Genomic DNA, 23108 nt, shown 5'->3' on the forward strand with positions numbered 1-23108 from the left:
TAATTCAGAGATGATTTGTTTTCATTTCTAATTTGTCTTCAATAGTCATTTCTCATTTTAGCTATAGTTTGTCTTTACTCTCATCTTCTCAAGTAGGTAGTGACCTGAAAACAAATAATTACATGTACTTGGGATGCACTTAAAGAAACCCCCACTGAGGACATGCAGTCTTTGCTAAATGGGCAACAGTAATGGATCAAGACCACAAGGTGGCACTATAAGCAATGGGCTACTGGTGCTTATTTTAATCAGCATCTACAGTGCTCTGAAAGGTGATCCTGTCAGTCCAAGTGACTTTAAAAAAAACTGGAACAGTCAGAGACTGCAATGCAGAATGGAGATGAGGAATGATTACATAAATGGAAAGAAAGCAGCTATAACCATTATATCAAACAAAGACTCCAGGCCATCTACCAAACATAAGAAGCCACTTTAAAGATTCCTATGATTTACTGTGATGAATTAATAATTCAAAATATGAAACAAATGCATGAGGGTTTTGTTATTTGATGGACTAAAGGGAACTTTTTCATATGTCCTGGATTCCTTAATCTTTTTTATTTTGGAATACATGGCACCAGTGAATTTATAGTTGAACTGCAAGGCAGACAGAAAACTAAGAATTATTAGTTCACTAGGTATAGCCATAACGTAAACAATTTTAGTCATCATATCTGTGTAATCTGATTGTTTCAGTCAACCAGGAAAGGCAACTAACATTGACGGCTTAGAAAAGTGACCTTCCAGATAAAGAATTCTGAAGCTGCTGAGGGCTCTTATCAGAAGTGTGTGACAAAACCAACTCCCAGAGTAGCACCAGTTAATAAAACAAATTAGCAATATATATTCTCTTTAATGCACTGGTGCTCATATTTCCTTCTAAGAAATTCTCTTCTATGTAGAAGCTGTCAATCAATACCAAAACAGGCATCTCTTGCTGTGCAATTGTTGGAGGACTTGGGAAGAGAAGTGGTTTACATAAAAATTTGAAATGTGCCAATTACTGAAACAGGCCTACTATAATTTGAGAGTGTTCTAATACTATCCTGAGTTTAGACTGGTGCTGAAGGAAAGAGCTAAAAATGATGTGTAGAAAAATGCATAAAATTGCTTGCTGTTCCAAACAGATTGTTAACAGGGCAAACGAAAAGTTAGATAACCCATACATAATCAATTTAGAATTAATAATTTTCTCTTGAAATCAATGCCATATTGCTGAAGGTAGGTGTGAATAACATACATACACTTTTAATTGAGCCAAAGCAACTCCAGAAAGAAAGCAAACAGATTTTACTGGTGCCTCTTTTGAGCATTTTCAAATTATGGGGTTTTATTCTTGATTCTTGATTAATTTACACCTACTTATATGTTTCAGTCCCCAATTAAATCAAAGCTCCCTGGGCTCAGTAATGTATCTTCTCATTTTTAAGTCCTCCAGATCATAATAATGATATTAATATAATAAAGGCTAACCTGTTAAGTTCTTATTAGATGCCAGGTATTGTTATAAATAGATATCATTTCACATAAATCTTACCCCCCATGGGATTAGTACTAATGTTCTCTCTCTTAAGAAAGATGAAACAATGGTATAAATTAACTTTCCAAGTTTACACAACTACTGAGTAGCAGAGCCAAGTTTTGAATCCAAGAATACTTTATGCCAAAGCCCCAGGCTTGCCTTGTGGCTTGGTAGAAGCAAGGCGGCTAACAGCCAAATGAGTATAGCCTGAGGTCTACCTGGCTCCAGAGTGACTGGCTTTATGGTCTGGGGCAAATGACCTAGACGTTCTGTGTCCCAATATAGCTGTTATTATCCCATCCAGCAATTCATAAAGTAGAAATCCAAAAACTCTTAAGAACCTTTCAATTTCTCTCAGGTACCTCCACCTGCGCAAATAAATCCTTTTGTGAAACATGCTCCAGTTGCTCCAATAGACTAATAAATCAACTGCATTTAATACAACTGAAATAAGGCACATATTTGAATTTCAGTAATGGTCTTCAACTGCTTCTGATAGGATACACTTGGCTGTGACTATTAGCTCTTCAGCCGATTGTAGTTAATATAGCATCTTTTTTTCTTCAACAAATCTACTAAAATGTCTACATGTCAAATGCAGTTGAAATTAGTAGTGTAGATGAATAGTAAACCTTTCCTGAAAAATAATTATTTTGAGTAATGAATTTTAACACTACTAAATCTAATTAAAGCATTGCCACAATTTACCTCTAGCTTTGTTTTATTTAATCTGTACATTGTTTCCATTTACCAAACATCCATAGCCTTCTGGGAGTATTGGGAAATCTGTGACTTGAGCTAACATTATACAGGGCAGGGAACACAGAAGCATAACAGAGGTTCCTATCGTTTTCTGGTGACTCAAAGGCATTTGGGGCACTCATCCTCCATATTTAGAGAAATTCATTAATCTGTTGATCAGTGGCACAGGAGGCAATGCAGTACAGTAGGAAAAACTCTGAGCTCAGTGTTAAGAAACACTGATTTTAATCCAAATGCTGCCACTAACCAGCTGTGTCTTGTTGAACAAATCACTTTTATCTGCCTCAGTCTCTTGTTCTATAAAAAAAGAGGATTTCTGTTCTTTAAAATTTTGAGTCAGTGCAGTGCAAAGGCAAAAATATTTACGTAAGTGGGATCCCAAGAGTTTTATAAATTGCAACATAAAGAGCCAGAACAATGCCCAAGTACTTGGATTTGCTTCTTTAAAGCTTACACATTGTGTTGGAGAAGGGCGGCGTTACCCTAAAATTCATGAGCCTAAGTGATCACTGACAGAAACCCTTTGATCTAGACCAAATTTTCTCAAACAGGAGGTTATCAAACTATTTCAAGTAGCAAGGAAAATGTAACAAGGTAAAAAAGGGGCCCTTTTAGAGTCTTTTCTGTTTTTTCCAAAACTAGGGTAAGATTAACTCCACCCTGTTGCATGCAAATAACAGAAACTGAAAAGAATAATGACAGCACTGACTTATGTCGGGGGAGGGAGAGGGGTAAAACCCACCTGCTACCATCTTCCATATTGATACATTCAGAGAAGTGCGATTCCAGCTTCTACCCTCAGGCTAATTCAGCCTTGAATCCCTTCCAAAGGGGGTTCCCTCTTGCCACAGCATCAGCCTTGAGGACTGTGAAACTGGACAGAGGAGAGGACACGCAGAAGCGTCTTTCGCAGCAGGGTCTTAGCCTTCGCACGGCCCCTGCAGGCTTGCCCTACCCACTCCGCGCCATGTTTCACGACTGTTCTGTGTTCTCGCTCTTAGACCCGGTACAGACTGTGATTTAAGGAGCTGATTCCAGCCCTGACGCCACCACTTCCTACTTGTGTGTCTTACTGGCTGGGCCTTGGTTATCTCTTCCTAAAAATGGGAATAATAATGGAATATACCTCACTAGATTATGAGGATTAAATGAGACAGTCCACGTTGAGTGCTGGGGATGGTGTCAGTCACATGTAATAAATGCTGCCATCGCTGCTACAGCCACAGCTAGTCATTAAGCATGGAAGTGGAGGCCTGGCATAATGAAAAGACTAGAGAAATGTCTGAGCACTGGCTGGTAGACGGTGGGCTGAACTTGTCAGGGGTCCATTTGTCTGAGATACTGAGGAATCCCCTGGGAAATAACTCCTCCTGAGGGAAGAGAGGGGCAGACCTATAAGCTTTAGCCCTGTGACATTGCCACAACTGTCAGAGGGAAAGGAGAGACTAATAGCATATCCCATCTGTTCACACTCAGAATGTGGCTGACCTCACCTCCATGTGCTTACATCTGTTTCCAAAAAAAAAGAAAGACACGAGTATGAGTAAAACCTGAAAGAGCTGGGTTACGTGTAGGGGATGAGAGTTCTTCCCTCCCACAGGACGGTGGCTTCCAGCTGTGGTGGAGCGCCCGGCAGGAGGCAGCCTGGCTGGAGCTGTCGAAGGGACGCTGCCTTCATGAGGCTTAGATCAATTGTCGCCCAGAATGTTTAAGGGACGCTGCCTTCATGAGGCTTAGATCAATTGTCGCCCAGAATGTTTAAGGGACGCTGCCTTCATGAGGCTTAGATCAATTGTCGCCCAGAATGTTTAAGGAAAATAAAAGGACTTTTTTATGAGCATATGTCAGACATCTTTCTGGGGCTTCCCAGAAATAAATGGAAGGGGTTGAAGACACCACAGTGTCAAGGGTGACTGAGAGTAAGAAAAACATGATTTGCTACTATAGTAAGAGCTGTCTTAATGGCCTCCACTTAATTTGCAGCACCAATTGATAACCTCTGTAAAACACACCAACATATCGACAACATGCTGAAAGTTTGCAGCTAGGAAACCAGTACTCCTTTATACATCCTACCCCAGTAGCTGAAGATGTTTCCTTACCAAGTGTCAGCGGCATTTGTTCCCAAACCTGTTTATGTCAGTTGTACTTGTTATTGTAAGTTCAGAGATTGGTTTTTCTTACACAGAATAATATGAAAAAAGAAAGAAGATTTTTTCTAGAAAAAGTAAGTTGAAATCCAGAGAGTTTGATTAAATTGTGTTATCAAAAAGAAAAGCTCTGAAGCTAAGTAAGGTAAGACAATTGTTAAAAAAAGGAAAGAAAATTTTTTGAAGAAAAATCATAAAGTCTAGAAGGATTCTAGATTTCTTCAGGTTTCTTTTCAAGAGCCCTTTGACTCTAGCTCCATTTTAAATCAAATTAAATTATCAATCATAGACAGTGTATTACGGAGGTGGTTTCTATAAAGAAAACAAAATGATTATCTAGTTAGTGAATCCACAATCAAAGAAAAGACCTGCTCGACAAAAAAAAGAAAAAGAAAATTGTCCAACGAATGTTTACTAATATTTTAAGTTAAAATAAAATGTTTAAGACATATATGTACTGTTTTGAGATAATTCACTATTCACTATTTTAATGAATTTTGGGTTTAACTAACCAATTACTGATCCTGATCATATCAGATAGGAAGGCCTTTTCTATATTATTGTGACCCTATTTTTGACCTAAACTACTATAGTCACATCTTTCAGGTTTTACAAAATCTGCAACAACAAGATAGCATTTATTTTTACTCAAAGAACTGCAGCTGAATATCTGATTCAAATATTGGAAATTATCATGTTAATTTTGAAGACTGGACACTCAGTACTCAATATTTTCAGCAAATTTTCCCGCAACTACATCCTTCTGGGTGTTTTTTGTAAGTAACGTAGGTGTCTACTTAGATTTCAGGGGTTCCATGAAGACCCTCTGCCCCCAAAATGTGAAACTAGTTTGCAGATGCCTACAATTCTACAGTTGATCTATTTTCTTTGCCACTTTCTGAGAGCAGCTTTTCACACTATCAGAATTGAGAGCCAGAGGACCCTCTAACACCTATGAGGAGAAAAGGGAAAGGGCTAACAACAAAAAGCCTCCACCATGTACTCCAAGAAAGTCAATTACAAACTCCATGTTTCCTAATCTTCCCCAATGCTTGATAAAGTCAAGTAATTTTCCAAGCATTCAGCTAGCATAGAACAACTATGAATTGAGACCTTAGGGAATTACTATTCTGAGGAATATCCTTAGTAAAATATTTGATTTTGAACCACATTTTCATTATCTGTAAGTGGGGATAATGGTACATATCAAACTGGTAGTTACATATCATAAAGAAGATGATGTAAATGAAGATGTCTAACATAGTGTGCCACTCCATAAATGATAGTTTCACATCCCTGCAGGAGTTATTTTTTCTCACCAGAAATAAATATGTTTTATTTGGCTGCTAGATGAATGGAAAATAGGCTGTTATCTCTACAATAATTTCGTTTAGAAACAAATGTTCTATGCATAACTGTTGCATTAAAAAAAACCAATCTCTCTTCTTTAAAGAACTTTAAAGACTGAAGAAATTTCTCTGTTGTGTTTTAATTTTTATCATTTATTATTTTTTGTTTTTATTTAATACTTTGTGCTATGACAAAAAGAACAAGGCAATATTCTTTTACTAGCTTTTCAATGGCTCTAGAACATTCCCTCAGAGAAGTCTTTGTTAAGTTAATGCTTTCTCCTCCGTTGCCACAGTTCATCCATCAAAAGCTGATCAGCTGTGTAAAATTAAAGTCAGCAAGAGGAGAGACCACGAGCAATTTCTAGTGAATTGAGTGTGAGAGGTCACCACCACTGCCACGCACCAAATCTTGTACAGCAGTGTTTTCTCATCTCTTGTATATTTTGTGAGAATCTTCACTTGAAAGCTGTAATGAAAGCAACCCACATCTGGGTCAATAAACACAGCACTTACCTCTACCCTCTATATTATCCTACTGAGCCCAGGAGTTCGACAATGTCACCCACACCCAGACTTAGCCCTCGGGAGTCACCTCTTGATGCTTCCATGGTTCAGCCTGACCCTGTGGCTGGCACACATAAGAAACTCTTGGATCCACCCTGTGTGACTTCTCAGAGAAAGAGTTTTCCGCAGCTACATCATAAGGGAGCACATGCTATCATCATCCACCTTGGAACTTCAGTGGTTTCCCAAGATTTAATATTCTAGGATACCAAAAAAACTCACCCATTCTATTATTGCTTTCTAAATTATGTAGCTTTAAAGCAAATTCTTCTCTACCTTTATATTTCCAGACCAAAAAGCCAGGCTTCATAGGACCCCATGCTTAGGAACAGTACCGTGCTTGATTCAAAGCTCTGCTGTCACAGGCATGAAAGTCTTAATAATTGTTGAACAAGAGGCTTGGCGTTTTCATTTTACGCTGGGCCGGTCCTGCCAAAGAGTCTGAACTGTCTTAGTCTATTCTCATGTGAGGCCCATCTTCTCTTCACTGTCTGTGGCACTGGGATTAAGACATGAATTAGTGCTGGAAATCCAAAGGACAAGCCAAACTCCACAGAGAGCAGCTGTGGAAAGCCTGTTCTCATGACAAGTGCACTGGCAGCAAGAGATGTCCATTGGAATGAAAGCTTCTGTAACGAAATCTTCTGTGGTCCCATTATTTTTTCTTTGCTCAAAAATAACTGGAGTTTCCAGATGCACTGAGATTTGTGTGTTATCATAAAAATGTGTGACTTCTGCTTGCAAAATTTTAGTACGATATCTTGGGGAGGTCAGCAAAACGGACTTGCCTGCTGACTGCGTTCAAAGCACCACATGGCCACACTCGACTCTTTGTTGAGATGAGGCTGACTCAGTTGTTTTGCACAGCATCTGTAAGTGGTCCTTAAGATCTATCATCCAGTCTAAAGTAATTCACAGCCTCAGTGCCTCTATTACGTCAGAAAATGCATAAGAATGACAATATGAACATTATACTCTGCTTCAAGAAAGATAAGCAATTTACTAGAGATGTGGAATGCTGTTTCCTAAAGCAATATCAATTCTTGATGTGGTTATGAGGAAAAGCTATTAGTCATAGCACAGAATGAATGAAGTCCAGAAGAATACTCTCCCCAGGGCTAAATCTTCCTATCACACTCAGAGGTGAGCTACGAATACGAAAGGAAATGAAAGCTCATTTCCTCTGTAAAACAGAAGGGTTTTTTGTTTTGTTTTGTTTTGTTTTTCTGTTAATTCCTTTACACACAAACTAGGGATTAATGCCATTAATACAGTGGGGAAATGGATCCACTAACTGATCCACTAGGGCTAAAATCTTAATAGTTATACTTATGCATGGGCAAGGTTCTTCATTATAGTTGGTAAATTTTCCCATTTTGAGAGAGAATACCTTTCCTAGTTGGCAGGTCACATATTGTTTTGTCTCCCTGAATAGTGCTATGCGTCCTGTGCATTCTCAGTGAGTCACTGCTCCTCATCTGAAATTCCTTCAACCTGAAAGTTAAGAGCATTTATCTTAATACCAGGAGTCCACTAGAATCCTCCAGCCCCACCCCATGCCAGAAAGACAGGGTGAATCAGTGACACATTCTGGTCAAGACTGAATGTAGTCATCACATCCTAGCACTGAAAAAAAAAAACTTTTTGAGAATTGCAGCTCATATCTTCATCTGGCCATGAAACTTTATTCATATCCCAATATTTCCCACCAGCTGCCTCAAATGCTTTAAAGAACAAGAGAGAGAGGGAGGGAGAGAAGGGGAGAGACAGAGAATTGACTATGTGACATTTTAATCCAACCTAAAAAACACACCACTACAGTTTAAGCTTCTTTAAAATAATAATAATGATAATAATAATATGCAAAAGCGACATTCTTTCTCTTTTGGTGAGCTCACCCCAGCAACTCTAGGGATAGGTGGGGATGAATTTACTGTAGTACAAACTCCATGTGATTAGTCATCACAGAAGGAAACATGAATTATTTCAATCAGATCACTGCTTAGTCAATAAGAATTCTCTTGTATCTTGAATTTTCTGCATCGCAGACTTTTTATTCCTCCTTTACTGTCACAATAGTGACACTCATTTACTTTTGCCTTTTAGACAATGTGACTGATCAATACCAGAACTTATAACTTTTACTTTTAAAATTTATAGCAGTGCTTTTCAGAGTTACAAGTTCCTGTGGAGGATAGCTTGAAAAAGCATTTATAATATATTTTATATTTGGAAATGAAAATATATATACTGTTTTCATAAACGAACTGCAGAAAGTGCAGATGGTTCTTAATGATGTTCCATGAGGATTTACAAAATAAGACTCATAGCCTTTATCTCGTTAACAAGCTCAATGTGCATCATACCTGAAGAACTGTGACTTCATTGCTATAATCTTCCAGTTGAATTGCATTTCCTATTGCTTGGTTAGCTGTCCGTTCTTGACATGTTGAATGACATCATTTCTATAATCAACCAATGGGGACTCTCTGCTCTGAGCTCTTCTCCTTCTAAGTAGTGGGAATAGTCAATGCACTGTTTACAAAAAATAACAAGCCAGGAAGAAGGGAAGGAAAGAACAATGACTTCCCAATTCCAATTCTAATACTAACTTCCTGTTAGACAAGACAGACTGCAGTTACCTCATCTAGCAAGAAAAATTTAATAATTGTCTTACCTATCTCAGAAGAATATTGAGAGACTCACATGAGTTAAAATATGTGTAAAGAATAAAATCTCCACAAATGTAAATTTTGATGTTGTCATAATGATTGCTGCTTCCAACAGCTTCTAAGAGAGTAAATGTAACAAGTTGAATACCCAGCATGTATTTTACCATCTTCCAGTCGACTGTTTTTCTGAACATAGCACCAGACCGACAGGACTGTCGACTGGAAAAGCTCCCTGGGCCGGCCCGTTGCTCACTCGGGAGAGTGTGGTGCTGATAACACCAAGGCCACAGGTTTGGATCCCATATAGGGATGGCTGGTTGGCTCAGTGGGTGAGCGTGGTGCTGACAACACCAAGTCAAGGGTTAAGATCCCCTTACTGGTCATCTTTAAAAACAAAAAAGAAGAGCTCCCTGCCTTTAGTGCCCACAATGAGCACAGTACAAACATTTTACATCATTGAACCATGAAAAGCACAGAGTATTTTTCCCAAGTATTTTTTTCTGGGAATAATTGTGAAGGATCACCTTCCAGGTGAATAGCTGTGACCTTGTACTTCCAGCACAAATAGAACTGTGTTTTATGTATTGGTCCTAGTGAAGATGTAATTTCAAGAAGAAGAATGACTTATTACTCTGTGCATGGCTGAGGAAAGATAACCCTTGCTTGATCCAATGATCTGTGCATAATCTGCCCCCTGGCAACAATTTGAAGACAAAGTAAGAAGCAGTTTGGTTTCCAGTTTTCTTTTACTTAAGAAATCCATGCTGCAGACCAGAAGTTTTCCATAATCTGTATAATTTTGTTGTTTTTAACTGGATGGCTCAATAAAGTGTAAAACAAGGGAAACTTCCATGGCAACAAGCCACAAGCATCAGGATCAAATCTTAAAACAATGGACATTCCAAATCTAGAGCAAAATATATTTTTAGTCTCAGAGAGACAATAATTCCTGTCACCCTGTTTCAGAAGTTAAAAGAATAGGAACAGCTAAACTCTCATCATGTCCTATGACTATCCTAATCATGATGGTACCATGTCAAACTGCCAAGCTGAGATTTAAAAATAAATTCAGAGTCAACCACTGAAAAGGAGCACAGGACACTTACAGGTTCATCCAAGGACTGTGGTTCTCTGTCTTCGTGACAGGGAAGAATAATTGAAGGCTTATTTTGATGCCTCATTTTGGGTATGGAAATAGAAAGTGGGACAAAATACCTAAGGCAAATATCAGCTACACCAAACCACAAGTACCATTGAGAGATAATGACAAACAAAATTGATGTCAGTGTTCAAAGCTTTGCAAAATTAATCAGAAACATTTTTTTGAGAGAGAAAGAAAATAGATATGGATAGGTTTTTGGAAATGAAGTATAACAATAATCGAGCACTGAAAACAGAGTTAAAACTTCCCAGATGCTATGATGCTACTCAATGCCATTAAACACTGGGTGGCACCTTTAAAGAGAAGGTATTGATTTCCCACAGTCACTTACTATCTGCTATAAACAGCACTTCTTCCAAAACACCAAACATTCTTTTCAGATAAAGTACATTCCACCCTTCTGATGGCGTCAATTAATTCTCTCTAGTGATAGAGTTTTGTTATTGCATTCTGGTTTTATTTAAGCCCCCTTTCAGGAACTGTGTCTAATAGATCTTTAAAGCATCTCTGGGCAGCCTTAACTTACATAACCTCATTTTTTCAAAACTGTTTATTACTTTCTCCCCCTCTTAACATGCTCTCACTCTAGCTCCATCCCTTCCTTGGGGAACACCTGCTTGTATACTTTGGGAATACACCTTTCTGTATTACCAAAAGCAGTGCCTACCTTTGAGACCTTTCTCGTTTCTAAATGGAGTGTGCAGAATATGAAAGGAGTAGAAGAAATGCTTCTTTGCTGACTAGCAATGGAATCAGAATCTGCCAGAGAAAATAGCTTACAATTATATCTAGGCAGGATATTATCCAGGGCTCATATGGGAGAAATAAAAGGAAATAATGAAAAATGACCAAAAACCCCACAAAAACCAAAAAGAATGCAACAATAAAAAAGGTTTGATTTCTACCTTTAATACAGAAAAGAAGAAAAGGGAAAAAAAATCCAAGTATATTTTTAAAATCAATACATTGTTAAAAATAGAAATTACAAAATATATCACAAAGTTATCTTATAGTCTATTTGAAATTCTCCAACAAGGAATATAACGTACTTCATTTAAACAGCATACTCCATCATTTTGTTAAAAATAGAAAAACTCTCTAAGTAGGATGCAGGGTAATTTACACAGGAACCATTCAGTGCAACTGAACACTATTTGCAAATTTTGACCTGAAGCACAACTTTTTTTTAAAGCAAAAGAAAACTAAAGTTAGACTGATGCTTACCTCCTTTTCATCCTCAGAGGGAAAAAATACATTTTAAAAACCCCATAAATTAAAAAAAAAAATCTTATTTATTGGTAAAAACAAAATATGGAATAAAGTGAAAATATTAAATTACCTACCTCATAGTTTTATATGTATGAATCTATCATTATTTCTCAATGGTTCCCAACTCTTTAGTCTGTTAGTTTTTCTATTTTTCCTATAGACATAAAGCTCAAGCATGATTATAGATATTTATGGAAGGCTGAAGTGTCACCAGGCAATGTAATTTTAAAATAATGTTTTACTAGGCATACACTCCCCTGCCAAAATGTATTAAACACGTAGAATCTCAAACTTTATTTAACAACCTACACATGTGCATCAGGTATAGCACAATCTACATGTTCATGAGTCCCTGATGAGAAGATGAAACAAGATAATAATGAACATCCACCAAGTGTCTTGACATCCCCATGAGCCATGTCAAGACAGACCAGCGCAGATGAGTCCTGGCTCTTCCAGTAGAAGCTGAGTCATGTGGGACACATTTTTAAAACCTCTCACATTCAGTTTTCCCATCTATAAAATGAGGATGATAATAATTACCCACAAGGTTGCTGTGAGGATTAAATGAGATAATGTATGCAAAGCACCTATCACAGAGTAGACAATAGTTATGTTTCCATTATTTTCTCATTTAAGAAGAAAAATAAACACTGAGAGATACTGCAGCCTGTTTTGATGTCTATAATTTGCTTTAAATTCTTTAGCAAAAACCATGTGAAATTATTTGTGTGTGTGGAGCGGGTATAGGTTTAATACATCATTGAGGAGCAGACAGTTGCCCCATCAAGATTTTATACTACAGGAGTAATCAGAAAGCCACTCCAAATATGACTATTACAAGTGCTCCAGAGATCTTTTTCTGCCTTCAATAGCATGGGGCTTTGCTAATATTAGAAATACATTTCATTGGTGAAATTAGTAGTTTGTTAATCAGCACAATGAATATTAGATATTGACTCTGATTACTGCAGTTAGTGGTATTCAAGATATATGTATTGGTTATGATATTCTAGAGATATCTCCACCCTTATATTAATAAGGTGCAAAAATCTAGCAAGTTCCAAACTTGTATCCTTAGGAACGAATCCTGAGGCTGTCTGATCCTGCTACTGAATCAAAGGATTCCGGTTGCCTTGTGCCTACCACCAGAACAACCAGATCCTGCTTCTGAAATATTGCAAGGAGTGTTTAGATCACTAAAATAAAGAGAGCTTGGACTCCATGAAGATTACTGAACAGAGTATACGAACTATTTGACCTGACTTGCCAAGAAATTTTTGTTTAAATAAATGTCTTTGTGTATGGCAGGATTTTAGTCTTAGATCTTCTTTCATTAAAAACAAATAGCAAGATTATAGGAAAGTAGCCCATTCTTACCTAATTTAAACTTTTTAGCAGCTATTTTCATGTACCTACAAGGTATTATGAATAACCTAGGAGTTGTGTGAGACCAAATTGGCTTAGGGTCAGTTTGCATCATACTATTCTTTTTTTCTAATTAAAAAAAAAAATCAGCTTAGACAATGGATGATTAATTCCTTGTAGAATGCATGCATACATAGAATAAGTCAAAGGAGTAGAGATAAAGAGAAATCAGAAATCAAGGGAATGCAATTTTTAAAAATTATATTGAAGCTGATAAAGGTTCAGTGAGTAGATACATTACAATTGGCATTGTAAATTAATACAATTTTCTGGAGAGCAAATGGAGAAACTTATCAAAAGCCTTAAAAATAAATGTTCCACCAATAAGCACATGAAAAGATGCTCAATATCATTAGTCATCAGCGTAAGACAAATCAAAACCGTAATGAAACACCACTTTATACTCTCTAGGATTGCCATTATCAAAAAGACAGATAATGACAAGTATTGGCAAGGATGTGGAGAGATTGGAACCCTCATACATTCTGGTGGGAATGTAAGATAGTGCAACTGTTTTGGAAAACAGTCTGGTAGTTCCTCAAAAGGTTAAGCATTAGAGTTACCATATGACCCAGAAATTCCATTCCTAGTTATATATCCAAGAGAAATGACAACAAAAACTTTTCAATAAATATTCACAGCATCATTATTGATAATAATCAAGAAGTGGAAGCAACCCAAGTGTTTATCAATGATGAATAAAACCTGATAAACCCATACACTGCAATATTATTTAGCCATCAAAAAATGAAATACTGATACATGTTACAACATGAATGGAATCCTGGAAATATTATGAGAAGTGAAAGAAGCCAGTCACCAGATCACATATTGTATGATTTATTGATATGAATCATCCAAAATAGGCAAATCCACAGAAATAGAAAGTAGACACATGGTTGTCTAGGACAAGGAGAGCTGGGAGGAATAAGGAGTGACTGTTAATGGGTATGGGGTTTCTTTCGGGATGATGTAAATTTTCTAAAATTGAATGAGGTGACAGTTACACGCATCTCGACAAATATATTAAAAACCATTGAATTGTAAATGGATGAATTGTATGATATGTAAATTACATCTCAATAAAATCGTTAAAAAAATTAATATTCAAATCCCTTGACCCAGTAATCCTGAGCATTAGTTTGAAACATGAAATTAGTGATATCGGATCATTTCTGACTTGTAAAACAGCAATTTAATAGTTGTATTAATCTGTTTTGTGTTGCTATAACAGAATACCTATGACTGGGTAATTTACAAAGAAAAGAGGTTTATTTGATTGGATCATTTTTTTGACTTCAAAACAGAAGTTTAATAGCTCAACCTAATAGCTATTCTAAGATGTGGCCCAAGATTTATTTATAAAGATGTTCATTAGTTGGAATTTTGGAAACAACCTAAATGCTAAGAAACAAAATAATTAAACAGCTATTGCATAATTACATGGTAGAATATAATGCAAACACATAAATTGTATCTTTAAAGAATTGTTTAAAACATGATAAAATGATGTGTATACTACATGATGCAAATTTTGGAAACATATCTTTATTTATAGGTAAAAACAAATACAGGGAAATACACCAAGAATATTAGCAGTATTATCTCTGAAAGTCAGGATTATGAGTGATATTGTTTTTTCTTTCTTTTTTGTACTTTTCAAATTTTCTACAATAAACTTGTATTATTTTTATAATTAGGAAATAATCTTATCATAAAAGGAAAGGTAAAAAATCACAGAAAGACATATTCCCAATTCAAAGATGGCCAATGATACTTGGAATTCTACAAAATTCCACTTTTAGTCAAAAAATAATTTGATTTAAATTTTCAAAATTTTAATTCAAGTATTTCAGCACTCTAAGATGAAAAAAAGCAACCTTGCTGTTTTATTCAGATGATAACACTAAGCTAGTTATGCAAAGAAGACAGTTATCTGTCTTAATTTGAAATCTCCGGTAAATAACATTCCACAACACCCTGTTCTAGTTCTTTAATAACAATTCTTCCTGCCAACAAGTGCTTGTTTACTTCTAATCTGCAATTACAGATCATTCTCTCTTGTCCAAGACCCGTATAAATCAGGAATAGAGTGGATAAGACTGTTCTTTGTGATTTTGCACTTTTAGAAGTGGCTTGATTAAAAGGCTATTTCAAGTCTTCCACCTATTAAGAGCCACTAATGAATCAATCCCTTAATATCAGAATGCACAGAACTTGCTTCGGCCCCCGACCTTTTTCTCCTAGACAAGCCAGATCCTGTCTGTCCAGCACTGTAATTTCTATAGTCTGGCCATGTCAGGTTAAGATCATCCAGTTTTTTAACTTCCCCAAACCAGGGGATGGTAAATTGATATTGTGATTACACTTGACACTCATAAGAAGATGCAACACAAAGATACTTGAAGTAAACATAATAAAAAGACAACGCTTGCTTGTGTTTCAAGTTTGGTATATGAGGCAGCCTAGAGGAACACACATCTTTGTGAACTCGTAGAGTAAAGGGGAAAAAAAGATTCAGTTGAAGAGTCGGTCACAATTTATCATAGTTATTTGAGAGAGAGCTTGCTCCCTAGCGAAAGATCCTATTTTATTGTGAGCCCTTTTGATGTTACCTAGACTTAATTAAGCACACTCATGTGAATAAACACTACAGAAAAAAGTTGTCAAATTATCTAAATTATAAAAATTATATATCTAATCACTGCTTGAAATTATGATATATATTTATATGTTTAGTTTGTTTATTGTCTGTCTTTACCACTAGAATGTAAACTCCAAGAGGGCAGGAATTTTTGTCTATCTTATTCATTGGCTTAACCTCAGCACTTGGAACAATGCCTCAAACATAGCAGTGTCTACTAAGTACAAACTTAATAAATAGTGAATGAATGAATGGTTCTTCCACACAATGGAACATTATATAGCCATTAAAAATTAGGTGCAGATCAATGATCACTCATAACCATTTGCATTCAGCATTGTGAGTTATATCCCTGTAACTTATTGAGTTAATTTATTTTATGTTCCCGATAACTGTCAACTATCTTACTAGATTCTGCAGAGTACATGGAAAAAGAAAGAAGGACGTTGCATCTAAGCACTTATTTCCTGGTAACTCTTAGAAACATAAAAAGAGAAGGTAAGGAAGCAGGAAATTACAAATGCCAGTATATTGGCCACCAAAGGGCATTGGAATTATTGCAAAGGGACTGTAAATCTATATGCATAACAAGCATTATCTTCATCTGGAATAAAAAGTACACTATGTAGGTATTGTCCTTCATTTTGTTCAATTCAATTGTTGCATTATTGATTTTTTAAATTCCTGAATACTTGATAGTTATTTTCTCAATGAATGGTTAAAATCCAACTGCAATTATTTGGAGACATAAAAAAATGTTAAACTACAAAATATTAGAAAGCCCTATTAAAGACAAAGAATAATCACTTTTGGAATAGTGCCTACTTAGGTCTGGGATGACAGAATTTGATTAAATCCTTGACAGATGAGTGAAGAAAAAAATTCCACATAATTAGATAAGAATATAAGCAAAGGTATGGGATTGGGAAGCTCAAGACAAAATCAGGGGCAGAGTAGACCAGTTTTTGCTCAATGTTAACTCCGACACCGGACTCTGGCCGGCAGACTTGCCTTCCTACTCCAGAGTTAGACTCTGCCTAAGGAAAGGGCGGAGAATAGATCCAGTAGTCCATGGCAACATTTCTCCAAAAGAAAAAAAAAATCCCTAAAGTTTAACCTGAGAGTTCTGACAGGTACTGTGTTGGTAATAGTTTTTTGGTTGTTTCTGAACCTCTTAGTCAAATATAGTCTGATGAACACATAGAACATGAACAAATTGGTCCTGAGGCTCTGATGGTTTCACAGTGATTATATGGAACCAGGGTAATAGCTGTTAAAAGGCAAATAGTGCAGTGACTAGATCGTTTACGTGTAGATAAAATATTGTAATTAACGAGTTATGGGATTCAATTCAAATTTTTTCAAGGACTGCAATCTTATTGAGCAAATATAACTTGAAATCCTGAGTCATGTGGTAGAACTTTTAAAACGTTTTTGCTGAATACTAATTTTTAATTATAATTTTAATGCAGCAGTTTTGAAAATCTAAATTAGTTGGAATATAGGCAGAAAAAAATGAGGTGGCAACAGAGAGGGCATTTCTTGCCATTAATTAATTAATTAATTAACTTTTCCTTCAGCATTTGAGTATCTTAAAGACAATGGACTCTTGACAGAAAACACATAAACTTGCCTTAGCAGAGTTGTTGCAATGTTACTAGCCTTGTACAAGATTTTTATTTAAAAAATCTTTGAAAAGTACTCCCGAAAATTACCTTTTGTAGAAACTATTCATAAGATGACAGAAGAAACCTGTCAATCTTTGTTCCCATTAAGTTGATTTTATTAAATGGACAAGTTGTTTGCAGGTTGACTATTACGGCAGAACTATAGCTTGCAGCCACATCTAAAGGTATTTAAATACAAAAACCATTCTCGTGCATTTTACATATATGTGAGCTGTGTTCAGTCTTCTGGGGCCAACAATCTGTCATCCCATCAGCATGATATATTCAACATTCCCCCTCCTCACAACAGTGAACTTGAAAACCTTTTGCATCCTGGACATCTCACGGAGCCTACACATTAGCCTTGCACAATCAGAAGAAGTTTAGAAATGTAAAGCTAAGAGCTTATGAAATCCTTCCCATTATCTGATTATGAGTCTCACCCTGTTGCTGATTACAAAACTCCAGCTTCCGCAGAGACTCATTAGCATTATCCATGCACCATCTTCAATACCAGTTGGCAGGGCAGCATCACCAGTAACGAGCTTCTGGAACACGACCAGTCCCCGGGCAGCCAAGCTCAGTTGGCTGCATGCCAGCTCTATGGGGTGTCTGAACATGTTGGCATGAAGGAGAGCAGCAGGGTAACCAAACTCTCCAAATTATGAGCTGAAGCCTGGCCGGTTAGCTCAGTTGGTTAGAGTATAAACTTCTAACATCAAGGTCAAGGGTTCAATTCCCATACCAGCCAGATGCCAAAAAAATAAAATAAAATAAAATAAAAGTTAGGAGCTGAAGAGAGGTGACCACAGGCTAAAGAAACCCTACAGAGGTTAGTCTAAGAAGAACTTCAGGCCACAACTGCTTATATGTCAGCTGTTGGAAAGTAACTGCAATAGACATACACTTTATGCAGCATTGCAATAAGAGATGGCACCTTTGGGGCTGACTATAGGTAACCAGGGAGGACAGATGAGAGCCCATGCTCATTTCCAGTCTTCAGGATTCATGCTGAAGAGTCCATACAGCTTAATGGATCATAAATGTTTGTTCCTATCCAGGTCTCACTATTTTATTCTGCAAATATTTCTCTTTACTCACAAGGGATTAACAAAGTGATGAATTAATTGGATGCAAGGAGCCTAGTCATACTACCTAAATCAGATAGCTTATACATATTACTGAAAAACAGGAGCATTTGCTTGAAATCCATAAAGTAAACCAGAAAATTGCAATCATCTCTTCTGCATAGTTTGCCTTTGTGTGTACTTCCAATGTTAATTACCAAACTAGTAATTTGTCAGTATGTAACTTAAATTATTAATATGTGCATATGGGAGGCTATATTTCACACAAATCTCTCATCACTGCTGATAAAATTCTTGCTAGTTATCCAAGAACTTTAAAAAACATGATGATTTTACAGTTATTAAAAGGGAAGTTTTCAGGAAGAAGCTGGATGACCATCTGGCAGGTAGATTCCTGCGTTGGATGAGGGCAGGAGTGGTGGGGAATGGACTTGATGATATCTAGTCTCTTCCAACAATTATTGCACGATACAGCATAGCCATTGAACTATAGTATATAATTTTCAAGGAACACAGTATGATCCTATGCACAATTATGTTAGATACATAAATGGCCCAGAAATGAATGAATCACATTTAATTTTCAACTTATCTCAGGCAAATAATTTACTGATTTTTATATTGCAAAATGTTTTGAAATTATACCAAGCATAACTTAGCTTATAGTCTCCAGAAGGTGACATTCTAAGATATCAGGACATACAGATCACATTATGCTAAATGTTCAGTAAATTTACCGCTATCCATACGAACGATGACATGGCAGTTATGTGTATAAAGTAACAGACAGGGTTCAAATTACTTTAGTTTGGCTTTGAAACATATGGTGAGATTTCATGAGGCTCATTTATTAAGTGCTACCCTACCATTACATCTATAATCTATTTTACTCCTCACAACAACCTTACCATGGAGGATCTGATGATTCGAGAGATCTAGCAGCTTGCTAAAAAGTCACTCAGCTGATAAGTAGTAGATGAAAGACTTGACCTGCCTGGGAGACTTTCTGACTCCAGAGCCCCTTACCTAACAATCAGGACCTGGCTTCCTTTTGCTTCCTTTCCTTACTTGTAGGCAACATTGAAAATACTTCTGTTGCTGTAGTTTATACTGTCAGATGTGGGAGGAAGTTGTCTGAAGCCTGCCTGGCAGACTAAGGAAAACTAATTTGAGTTTTAAAATGTGAATTGAGCAAAGTTGGCAGGGCTCTGAGAAAATAGGTATATGCATGCTGCTACTATTGTAAATGGGTTCAATATTTCTGAAAGCTATCTGATAACACGGAATGAGAGCTATAAAACTTTTCTTGCCCTTTGACTCATTAATTTCAGTCTTCGGAATATACTCCAAGGAAATAACACAAAAGAAAAAGGGAATTTGCTCAAAATATTCATTCAGGGGCTATTTGTATTAGTGAAAAACTGGAAATGACCCGAATTCCCAATAACAGGACAATGACTAAGAAAACTAGGCTATGCAGAAGAAGGAAAAGAAAAGAAGAAAACAATATAATCCCCCAAAACGACAAATGACGAATACATTCTCATGTGGACATATATGTAAGGAATAACTTAATGTTAAAAAGTAGAATACAAATTAATATAAGGATAATTGTGTACAACCATGTAAGATAGTATATGCATTGATGATAATGCAAGAGAATTCTGAATTCATAAAGAAGTATATTCCCCTTTTTTATTGGTGAAACTCCAACACCAGAAGAGTACCTAGCATATAGACTGTGTTTAATAAAATCTCTCTTTTTTTTTAATGAAAACAAACAGAGGCCGTTTAGCCAGATCTTGCTATAACAAGGAAGTCAGTCACCATCACTTGCATTTGGCAGACTCAAAGGGGAGCGGCAAGTCTGATGATGAAAAAAAGAGAAGACTTTAGGTACACTCTGATTGGATGTTTTTGGCATGGGGAAGCTGAAGGCAGGCAGGCTACCTAGAAGCAGGGCATTGTAGATAATTAGTTAGGGGAACATATTTGGCTTTCTCTGGTTGGCCTGAGTTCAAAGCATGCAAGGGTGGAGGCAAAAAATAGGGAAGCTGGTAGTCATTGACAAAATCCTGTCTGTTTGGGGCTGATTGCTGCAGAGATTGTAATTTGGCTTTCCGGCTGCTGGAAAGAATCTGGGTCAGAGTTTTATCATCATATATGATCTGGTCATTGTCCATTTGTATATCCAATCTCTCACTATAGGTTACTGGCTTATTAGAAAGGGATATAACTCAGGAGCAGCCAGTTGGAAGAGATGCATAGGGATAGGTAGAAGGGAAGGCTACACCACACTCCTAGCACCACAGCGTATTCAGCAACCCAGAAACTCCATTTAATGAAAACTTACAGATATAAGTTATACAAAGGTAATTTTTGAACTGAAGATCTAACTATATCTCACATTTATTAATGTGCTTTCAGTAAAAGTTAATCTTTTATGAGGACATACTATGTGCTAGGTAGGTGCTCTTCCAAGTTCTTTCCCTGTATTTTCTCATTTAATCTCCCTAGAGCCCTGTGGGATAAGTATTATTATTATCATCCCTCTTCTAAGAGGGGGAAGTTGGGGCACAGACAAGCTAAGCAATTTGCCTGAGGTTACACAGGCCATGGCAGAGATGGGATTTCAACCCAGACAGACTCACTGTATGGCCTGTGCAGCCATTATGCCTTGCTGTCTTCTCTTACTTGGAAGAACTAGCTAGATTTTGGTCTTTCCCGTTAAACATTTCTAGATTTTGTTTTCTGCTTTTCTTCTTCACTACCACTTCTGTTTGGTTTACAATATAGAGAATCCTTGCAGGAAAGAACAATAAACAGATCCAGAAGATGTTAAGATAAAATACTCTCCACCCAATGTCACTTGCATGAACACAATCTACCTGCTCTAACTGGCAAGGCTTCTTCCAAGAAGTGAAACTAGAGTAGGGTTTTTAAGTCAAGTTAGAGAGTTGTAGAGGCTGGAAGATAAAATGCTGCTGTGGGCACATAGGATAATTGCAGAAGAGAAAACTATAACATTTGGAACAAAACAATATTCAAATTAGGTTAAATCTAAGAAATAAGTTGCCTGGGGATAAGTGACAAATATAGAAGAACGTTTTAAAAATTCTTCTAGAAAATGTTAGTTTAAATAAAATTTATGTTTTATACTTGCCTAGTTTTTCTTTCTTTTTTTTTTTTTTGCAAAGTTTTCTTATTTATAATTTTATTTAATTCTCAGGCCATAGAATGGTGGATAATACAGTTGACAGATGAGGAAACTGAAAGTCAGAGATTAAGTGGCTCACCCAAAGCAGTTGCCTGTCATTAGCCAAGGTGGGACTCAGTCCCAGGCTCTTGTACTTAATAGATCTAAACATTGATGCTGTTCAAGAAAGGTACAAAGCCCTGTGCAAACATTCCCTTCAAATCATTCAGAGCTCGTGAAGCCCTATCTCATAAGTATAAATCCACTGAGCAAAGTCTAGACAATAAATCTAACATAAATGGATTCAGAGATGAGAACTAAATAAATACTGGGGCCCCTTTAAATGAGGTCGGCAGAGCAAAGGCAGGACCACCACCTGTGAACTCATACAAGCTAAACTGTTTGGGGGATGTCATGACTGTGTAGTTGTTGTGTTTGGCAAAGCACAAAATGCAAATTCTTCTATTTTTTTTTTCAAAAGATGACCAGTAAGGGGATCTTAACCCTTGACCTGGTGTTGTCAGCACCACGCTCTCCCAAGGGAGCTAACTGGCCATCCCTATATAGGGATCCAAACCCGTGGCCTTGGTGTTATCAGCAGCACACTCTCCCAAGTGAGCCACAGGCTGGCCCTATCTAAATTCTTATGAGAAGCACATTATCTCAGGACTCTGTCATCTATGATACAAAATGCACAGAATGAAATTTTTGCTTTTTCTGTATATTCCATGGAAATATTTTTATAGTGGATGAGGTGGCCTATGTGTATATAAGTTTCTAAACGTCCTCTCCTTCTCACCTGGTTCTGTCTGATAAAGGCCTATTTTCGGTTCAGAAGTCAGATCAAATACCACCTCTTCCAAGAAGCCTGTTTGGATCCTCCAAGTGAGAATAACTCCTTTTCCTACGCACTTGTAACACATCCTGCCACATCTGGTTGCTGACACTTGCCTCCTGCCTTGTGTAGCTCCAGATGGCATAACATGTTTGGGATTTATCTTTGTGCCTCCCATGACCCCAACAGAAGCACCTCATACACTGCAATGGTTTATTGAATTGGTAAGAAATCATTTGAGGTCCTACAATGCTCTACGAGTTTATAAACCTTTACCAGGATTTGGGTTGCTCCAATTCCACAACAGAAATGACCTCAATCAAAGACTCTTGTTCTTAAAAATCTCCTTTTTTCCTTACAATCAGATTTTATGTTGGCTTTCTGTACCAGAACATTTGCATTAATTTAATACATTAGTAATTAGCACTGGAAAATAGCAAACCCATATCCAACAGGTTAAATTATAAAGGTTTTTTTTTTTAATCAAATAGGAATATGGCAGTCATCAAACTTAAACAAACTAATTTGAGCTTTGCTTTTACCATGAATTTCATAAATATTCGACCAGATTCTATTCCATGTGAAGGCAATGGCATCAAAGCCAGAACTTCAGTTCTATGAAGAGTCTCTCTTTTAATATAAGCTGGTGGATAAAAGACTGGTAAAAGAACTTAAAATTTCAGAGTAAAAAGTACATTACTTCTACCAAAGTCGACTAAAGGGACAAACTCTAAATCTACCCAGGTCATCTAAAGAGACAAAAATAATGTCCTTTTTATTAGCAATTTGGAACAACA

General features: G+C 36.8%; 1 protein-coding gene across 1 annotated transcript in view; it reads right to left on the bottom strand.

The window, feature by feature from the left end:
* The window catches only part of PDE11A (phosphodiesterase 11A), a 393277-nt gene that overhangs the window by 312652 nt on the left and 57517 nt on the right, over positions 1-23108 (bottom strand). The gene's annotated exons all lie outside the window — the stretch shown is intronic.

Source organism: Cynocephalus volans, chromosome 1, assembly GCF_027409185.1.
Source record: "Cynocephalus volans isolate mCynVol1 chromosome 1, mCynVol1.pri, whole genome shotgun sequence".
Taxonomy (NCBI): domain Eukaryota; kingdom Metazoa; phylum Chordata; class Mammalia; order Dermoptera; family Cynocephalidae; genus Cynocephalus; species Cynocephalus volans.